This window comes from Panthera uncia, chromosome A2 (genome assembly GCF_023721935.1).
Source record: "Panthera uncia isolate 11264 chromosome A2, Puncia_PCG_1.0, whole genome shotgun sequence".
Lineage (NCBI taxonomy): Eukaryota > Metazoa > Chordata > Mammalia > Carnivora > Felidae > Panthera > Panthera uncia.
The window spans coordinates 104,375,868-104,385,256 of NC_064816.1; positions in this window are offsets into that span (position 1 = coordinate 104,375,868).

Here is a 9,389-nt window from a genome sequence, read left to right on the forward strand (position 1 = left end):
TGAGAATAAATTAAAAAATGGTAAAATAATAATAAAAGTTTTAAAATAGTATATTAGAAAATATGTAACATAAAAGAAAGAACATATGGAAGAAGAGAGAAATAACAGCAACAAAAAAGTAAATAACAATATATGTAGATATATAGAAAAATGAGATACATAGAAAATGAGATATATAGATATATGAGATATATAGAAAAATACCCCAGGAAAATGGCACTTGCAAATTTATTGGTACCTATCTCAAATGTAAATAGGCTAAACTCTCCAATCAAAAGCAGTGACTGGCAGAATGGATTTAAAACAAGCTGACTCTCTGTTCTCTACAGATGCATACATTAAATTCAAAAACAAAAATGGGTTGGAAGGAAAATGAAGGAAAAGTACATAATATTCAAATAGTAACCAGAAGACAGCTTGAATGGTATACTACAATTAGACAAAACATACTTTAAGACAAAAATTGTCACTAAAGACAAAGAACATTTTGCATTGAGAAAAGACTCAATTCATCTAGATGATAAAACAATTATGAACATATATCCTAAATAAATGAAACAAAAACTAACAGAAATAAAGGGAGAGACAGATAATTCAGCAATAATATTTGGGGACTTCAATACCCTGCTTTCAATAATGGGTAGAATAACTACAAAGAATATTATAAAGATGAATAACAGCATAAATAAACTGGCGTTAAAAAACATCTACTGATCACAGTCCAACAACGGCAGAATACACATTGCCCTCTAGTGCATGTAGAACATTCTCCAGGACAGATAAGATGTTAGTTAGGCCCTTAAATTTTTTCAATAAATTTAAAATGATCAAAAGCATGCAAATATTTTCTTTAACCACACATAACTTTTCAGTAACAGAATGATGAACTCAAACCTGACGTGATCAAAATCCGAAATCAACATAAGTTTTTAAGCATAGAGAAAAATTATGAACATGTCTTTTTAAGGAAAACTAATTCAAAAAGTTTAAGAGCCAGAAAAAAAACACTGTGAAATTATACTCATAATGATAATTGGTAATTTATATGACCATATAGGAATGATCAAATGTAAGTTACACTAAGCACCTCACACTCATGAACACATGTGATCTTTCTTTAAAGCCCACGACATAGGAAATATTATTATCATACCTCCATTTTACAGATAAAGAAACTCAGGATAAGGGATATTAATAATCCTGCCTACCATCACATATATCATAATTTCTTTATCAGTTCTCCTATTAATAGAAATCAGTGTTGTTTTAATTAAGAAGTTATTATGAATACAGCTGCTATGAACATTTGTACAGGGTTTTGTGAAATTAAATGTTCATAATCCAAGTCATCTGGAAATCAAACATTAAGAAGAAATGAGGTGCTGAAGTTTCATTGCTGAAAGTGAATGAAAAGAAGGGAAGAATCAGAGAAGATGGAATAATAGTTTTCAGATCACAAGGCAAATCTGATACTTCAAAGAAAAAGAGGAAGGAAGATTTCTAAGGAAAAATAGAAAGATAGCAAACTACTGTGCAATTCTAAGAAAGTTCTGGCCAAGCTAACACAGGGTAATTATAAATGTCATTAATCAAATTAATGATGTTTCTTTTTTATTGTTTGTTTTTTTTTAATTTATGAGGGAAATTAAATTGTATTAGTTGTATGTTTTTTTTTTTGTTTGTTTTTTTGTTTTTTTTTTTTATTTTTGGGACAGAGAGAGACAGAGCATGAACGGGGGAGGGGCAGAGAGAGAGGGAGACACAGAGTCGGAAGCAGGCTCCAGGCTCGGAGCCATCAGCCCAGAGCCTGACAGCCCAGAGCCTGACGCGGGGCTCGAACTCACAGACTGCGAGATCGTGACCTGGCTGAAGTCGGACGCTTAACCGACTGCGCCACCCAGGCGCCCCGTATTAGTTGTATGTTGTCATGTGTCTACTAAGATAATCACATAGTTTTTTTGTCTTTAGTTCTGTTATTGTAGTGAAATGCATTGATTTTCAAATGTTAAACCAATCTTACATTTCTGAGGTAAATCTATTTGACTATGATCTACTTTTTGAATTTCCTGAAATGATGCTTGAGAATCTCATTTAAAAAATCATGACAGGTGATTCTTAAGGACCTTAAAATTTGAGAACCAATATAATCCATATTTACACATTGCATAACCTTTATTATAGTCATACCATATATAGATAAAACTGAAAATTCACACCCAAGCCTCCAATTCCTATGTAACAACAAATAGTTTATGCTATCTTTTTCCCTTCTGGTATCTGTAAATCCTTTCTCTTACACTGAAGAACATGGATCCTATTACCTTTAATATATATATTTCTTTATTTGTTAATTTCCCTGGATATAAATAATTTTTCAGCCTTGCTGCCAACACGTCATCCTTGTGGACACTCCCTTACCCTTGAGCTTTGACTCCTAATGCCTGTACCATCCTCCTCCACACAGATGTTCTTCTCAACTTTCTTGGACTTTAAGACTTCACAGCTCTTCCATTTAGACACCTACCTTACCTTACTCATGCTCTGACTCTTTACTCAGGGACATCCACCTTCTCACATAGAAACCCTGTTTACTTCACTTGGGCACAATCAACTCATGCTTGGCTGTCCTTTTAGATGAATGCCCTTGTTACTTTGTTTGGATCTTTTTTTTTTTAACACTTTTTAAATTTATTTTTGAGAGACAGAGAGAGACAGAGCATGAGTGGGAGAGAAGCAGAAAGAGAGGAAGATACAGAATCTGAAGCAGGCTCCAGGCTGTGAGCTGTGAGCACAGAGCCCGATGCAGGGCTCAAACTCATGAACTGCCACATCATGACCTGAGCTGAAGGTGGACACTGAACTGACTGAGCCACCCAGACGCCCCACCTTGCTTGGATTCTAATTGCCCACGGTGGACTGTCCCACTTACTTGGATATTCTTCTTGACTTTCTCAGCCTCTGAGATCTCAAACCAGGCTGTCTTCTTCAGGAACACACTTCTCACTTTGCTCTTTCCCTGAATCTTCATGTCCAAATTTGCCCTGTCGGCATTCCTCCTCGTCCTACTCAGGCCCTGACATTCTGTGTAGGGTAGCCCTTCTACAGGGATGCCTTCCTAGCTTGCTTAGACTCTGGCACTTCATGCAAGGCTGACCATAAAGGAAAAACTCTTCTTAACCAAGCAGAAATTGGACAATCTTTCCAAGGCATCTCTGTTATGTAGGCACAATTCTTAGCTTACTTCAGCTCTGACACTTCTCTGTGAGCCTCATGTCTCCCATGACATAGACACTTACCTTGCTCTGCCTCACCCAATGCTTTCAGGACTAAATTATTCAATACAAGAAGTAAAAGGAAGAGAAGGTAAAGGAAGGAAGAGTGGAATTGGTAAATAAAGAGCAAAATGAAGCATTTGCCATAACACTTTAGAAGTAGAAGAAGTCAGAGATGCTCTTTCCATTCAGATAGATTCACTCTTGAATAAACCATCAATGGATATACTGTCTGTGAACCAGACCTATCAGCATTAATAAATGTGATCTTGGAGGATGCCAATTAAAAAAAAAACAACAACAACCCTGTATTGGATAAAATTCATATAACATAAAATTCACCAATTTAAAATGAACAAGTCAATAATTTGCAGTATATTCACAGACTTATGCAACCATCACAACAATCTAAGTTTAGAATAATTTCATCATCCCACAAAGAAAATCTGTATCCATTAAACAGGTACTCGATTTACCCATCACCCAGATGTAGGAAACTACTAACTTAATTTCTTTCTCTAAGGATTTGCCTTGTCTGGATAGGTCGTATAATTGGGACCATACTAAATGTGGTGTTTTGAAAACTAATTTATTTTATTTAGCTCAATGTTAACAAGGCTCATCCATGCCATAGTGGGCATCAGTACCTTATGCCTTTTTATTGACCAGCAATATTCCACCGTAGGAGTATGTCACATTTGGTTTATCTATTCATCAGTTAGTGGACATTTTGGTTGTTTTCACATTCTGACTACTAGGAATAATGCTTCTTGAAAATTCATGTGCAACTGTTTGTGTGTGCACATCTCTTTTTCACACTCTGAGGACTGTGTTAGTCTGCTCAAGCTGCAACATCACAACACCACAGACTGGGTCACTTAAACAAAAGCAATATATTTTCTCAGTTTGGGATGCCAGAATTACAAGATCAAGGTGCTGGCAGGGTTGGTTTCTGGTGAATTCTCTCCTGGCTTGTAGAAAGCTGCCTTTTTCCTCTTCCTCACCTGGCCTTCTTTCTGGGCACACTTCTGGTGTCTCTTCACCTTCTTTTTTTAAGTTTATTTATTTATTTTGAGAGAGAGAGAGAGAGAGAGAGCGAGCATGAGTAGGGGAAAGGCACAGAGAGAGAGGGAGAGAGAGAATTGCAAGAAAATCTTGTGCTGTCAGGATGGAGCCCGACTCTAGGCTCAGTCTCACAAATAGTGAGATCATGACGTCAGCTGAAACCAGGAGTTAGATGCCTAAACAACTAAGCAACCGAGGTACCCCTCTCTTACTCTTCTTATAAGGATCCCAGTTGAACTAGATTAGGATCTTATTTTTATTACCTCATCTAATCTCAATTGCCTTATTAATAAAGTCCTATTCTCCAATTTTAGTCACAATGGGGGTTAGGGCTTCAATCTATGTATTAGAAAGGGGGACAATTCAATCCACAACATTCCACATTCTGTCATCCTCTCACTAAACTCACACCCATCTTACATGCAAAATACATTCACCTCATCTCTTCAGCCCCAAAAGCCTTAACCTACTTCAGCATCAACACCAAGTACAAAATCTCACCTAAATATTATCTAGATCAAGCATAAATGAAACTTAAGTTATGACCTTGAGGCAAAATTCCTCTCCATCTGTGAACCTATGAAACCAGATAAGTTCTTCCAAAATAAGATGGTGGGACAGGCAGAGGTTAGAGATTCTTTTCCAAAAGGGAGACCTTGTAACAAAGAAAGAAGTGACAGGTCATGAGAAAATCTAAAACCTACCATGGAAAATTCCATTAGAAGTTATGGCTCCAAAATCTTCTCTGACTAGATGTTCTGTCCTGTGGGTTCCACCAGGATGGTGGCCACTCCTTCCAGGTCCACTAGTGAGGCTTTTCTGGAAAGCATAGCCATCCCTTTGGCTCTGGGTGGTGGCCATACCCTCTCAGCCATGGGCTAGGCCTTGCCCTGGAAACCCTGGTCAGGAACAGCCTGGCCTACTGAAACCAAGAAGGTGGCTCCACTTTCTGTAACTGAGGATTAGAAGGCCTTGCTCCTCAGGCCTATCTCTTCTGGGCCTGTGGTGGCAGTGAATTCATTGCAGCTAAGTTCATAACAGGTATGTAGGTAGGAGGGAAATTACTGGGTCTTATGGTAATTCTATGTTTAAACTTTTGAAGAACTGCCAGAGTCTTTTCCAAAATGGCTGAACTAGCATTCAGGAGGCCCTGGAGATCTCTTGTTTCAACAGTGTTTGTGTGGAAGAGACCTGGATTTGTCCTTTCTTCCAGCCTCCAACCACCATCTTTTCAGAACCATCTTCTCTGCCATCCTCTGTCTCTGGGACCAGTGAACACCATATTTTGAGTTTAACTCCTTACTGCCTATTACCCATGACTTCCCAGATTCATCAGAATTATTCCACTGAGGTGAAGGTTCCTGTCAACTGCATCATCAAAATGGATCTCTGGGCCTCCTACACCTACCTTTATCTGGGCTTCTATTTTGACCATGAGATGTGGCCCTGAAGAGTCACTTCTTCCAAAGTTAGCTAAGAGAAAGCAAGAAAGAGCCAAGTATCTCTCAAAGATGCAAAACCAGTGCCAGAGCTGTGCTTTCTTCCAGAACATGCAGAAGCCATTCCAAGATGAGTGGGGGTAAAACCTGAATGCCATGGGAGTCACTATGATTCTGGAGAAACTGACCAGGGACCTTTGAGATCTGGGCACTCTGGATCTGCCCATGCAGTTCTGGGACTTCCCAGAGAACTACTAACTAAATGAGCAGGTGGAACTCTTTAGGAAGAAAGCAACTACCTGACTATCTCCTCAGGCCGGTGGCACCCGGGCTGGATAAGTATCTCTTTGAAAGATTCACCTTCAAGTATGACTAGGAGGCTCTGAAGAAGTATAGCATTTGAGGCACACCTACCCTTCCCCATGAACCCCCCCCCCCCCCCCCGCCGCCACCACCTCCTCTTGGTGTTGGGGCTTCTGCTCGAGGCTCTGCTTTCAGCCACAAGACAGCTTCTTAACCACTCTGGAACCCTCTCCCAAGCTGTGGACCAAGAGAAAACAATGAAACGTTTTGCAACAACAAAAATAAACAATAATAATGAATAAAATTAAAACGGTCAACTAAGGTTAGCTATGAATAAGGGATTCAGTTTCTTCCCATCTTCAGCAATACTTGTTACTGTTGAGGCTTGTCATTTTTTAAAAGATTTATTTTATATTTTAGAGAGAGAGCACACCACAGGGGAGAGATGCAAGGAGGAGAGGAGTGGGGGGTGAGGAGAGGAGCAAGTAGAGGAAGGGGAGAGATGGGAGGAGATGGGAGATGGGGTGGGGAGAGAATCTTAAGCAGACTCCACATTCAGCATAGAGTCCGACTAGGAGCTTGATCGCACAACACTGGGATCATGACCTGAGCAGAATCAAGAGTCAAACGCTCAACAAACTGAGCCACCCAGGCGCCCTAAGGCTTGTCACTTTAAAGGAACTCTTGAGCATACTCACTGCCATCATAATTTTAACCACAATCTCTCACATTCCTTCCTCAGCCATTTACTGACTTGCGTGCTTTTCTCTATCATTTCTTCTCATCAAGTAGGGCCAGCTGATTCCCTGAAAGCAAAATATAAAAGGGACCTTGTGAAGTTATCTAGAGTTTTTATTTATTAAAAAAACCCCTTTATGGCATTTGCCATCACGTGGTTAACTTGGTTTTGCAAGGCAAGCTCTTTGATGCTGGTTAATTTTTCTGAGACATTCTCCCTACTGTTTCTTTCCAGATAGTTTCTGATTGCGTAGAATTTAGCTAAGTGAGCCTTAGGCAAAGACTTCCTAATGTCAGAGCATTTATTCATAAGGAGAAAATTACATTCTTTAAAAATCAATATAAATAATTAATATAACAGTATAAATTATGTAATTGCTCAGTAATTTTTGCTGTTTACATAGCAAATTAACTCACGGTTTTAAAACAAATTTATGCCCTTATAATAACCTCTTCATAGGCACTAATATGGGGCACATCTGAATACCAAGGGGAAAATAAATGAGGTAGAATAAATATTTTTTATTTAGTTAACTGTGAATTTTCTTAATAGCCCAAGTAAAACTGGTGCTTCTGGTTTCCAGCTGTGTAGTTCCTGTCTGTAATTTTTTTTTAAATGGTTCTATTTTGGTTCACCATGGTCACATAAACCTGGGATATCCTCTTGAACCGCAAGTTAAAGATTATCAATATCAGACTGGAATTATGTCATAAAACATTACTGGCTGATTCATTAGAGTTCGTGTTGTAATGTTTCTTCAACTCATAAACTGCATTTACTATGAAGCCAGAGCTTCAGACATTTTCTGATATACAGATTTTTCCATGGTAGCAGAGATGATCTTGTCATTTTATAATTTACTAGACTGAAGTAATTCCCAGGCAAAGCACATGTATGAGAAAGTCAGCAGACGCTCACAACAGGGGTGAACAAATTCCAGACCCAAAGTAAAGACATTACAAATGCCTAGAATTGCAGTCTTTATCTCTAAGGCAGGTGTTTCAAAACTGGACTGATCCCAAATATTTTTTTTCCTTTTTGGTTATTGTTTTTCTAGAAGAAGTTGAAAAGGATGTTAAAGATAAGGCAGGTGTTAAGATAAGATTCCTCAAGAGGAATGACTCATCAACAGCCAATCAGGGGTTTTGTATCTGTGAACATGACCAGGGGTGGTGGCTTGGCTATGGTTATGAAAACTCCCTTCAGTTCAGAGAAAACAATATTTTTAAACAAATGTTTGAAATAATTCCCACTCTAAGGGGAAAAAAAATCTCCGTAATCACTTGCACCAATTAGATAACCAAGAATTTATTACTATGTCACTTTAAAGTTAGTAGCTTGGATTCCAACTCCGCCTATTATGTTAAGGCATATTATATTCTTAATATTTAAAATAGTATAGGACGGTAGATTAATCTCTTAGTACATCTGAACTGAATATGTCCAAATGAATTATTAACACAAAGTATGTTAATGAATGAATCAGAGCAAGGAGAAACAAGCACAGAGTTTAAGATGTTCAACATTAGTGTCTTCCAGAGTTATGCCAAGTTGTTTTTTCTAGGAAGAAAATGGATTAATAAATAGTACAAGGACAGAAGTTCATTGGCCCCTTTGTCATTTGGCTCCTCTGGGAATTATGGCAAAGAACAGTTGCCCTTGTTAACCTGTGAACATTTTTCACTCCCTTAGGTCATTTACTCTGGCTCAGGGGTCCAATTTTCCTTTCATTCATTAACCACATTGGGAAGTAGAGTTCCTAACCCTTTCCAGTCTAAATGTGGAACAATCACATCCCCTCACAATCAACTGCCAGTGTGCTGGGACCTTTACGTTTCACTGTGCTCTCACAGTGACGCAAGTTTTTAACAATTGAAGGATATTAACTCAAAAACTTGTTTTTTAATTGGAGGAGCTCAAGGGATTTCAAATAAATGAACTTGTATAAACTGGAAGCTGGTACATGTGCCTTTCCAATTATTTTTGTGCAAATTAGGGGAGAGGGCACTTCTAATCTCAGAAAGCAGATTTCAGAAATTATTTTAACTATGAAGCTAGCTCAGGATAACAAAGCTGAGCAGTTGTGAATTGTTTGGGTAGCTGAAAAGACATAACCTTACCTTCTATATAGTAAAGATACCATATGTTCAGAAAAATGCCATTTCATTGTTTAAGTATGTGCATTTTTGTTAATCCACTGGGTTATTTTCTTTTATTGGACCCATTGGAAAAAGAAACAGAAATGTCTAAATGAATTGTAGACTTTTGCTAGACCTTTTGCACTTTCCTCTAAATTGCATAATTTAATTGTGAATAAAAAAACCTGTTGCACCCTTTTGCAACAATGTAATTTAAATATTGTCTTCATTAATAAAAAAGACTAACAAATATATATTGTTATCACTAGGGAACATCTTCCCACACTGCTTGAAATAATGCTTTACATTCTGGAGACTGTAAGGAATACAGACTTTCTAGGAACTTTCAAAATGTACACTGGCATGGTAAGTTAAGGAAGCTTGGTTTGGAAGAATGATAGGGAAATCCTCTGTGTTCTTTGTCATTTCCTAT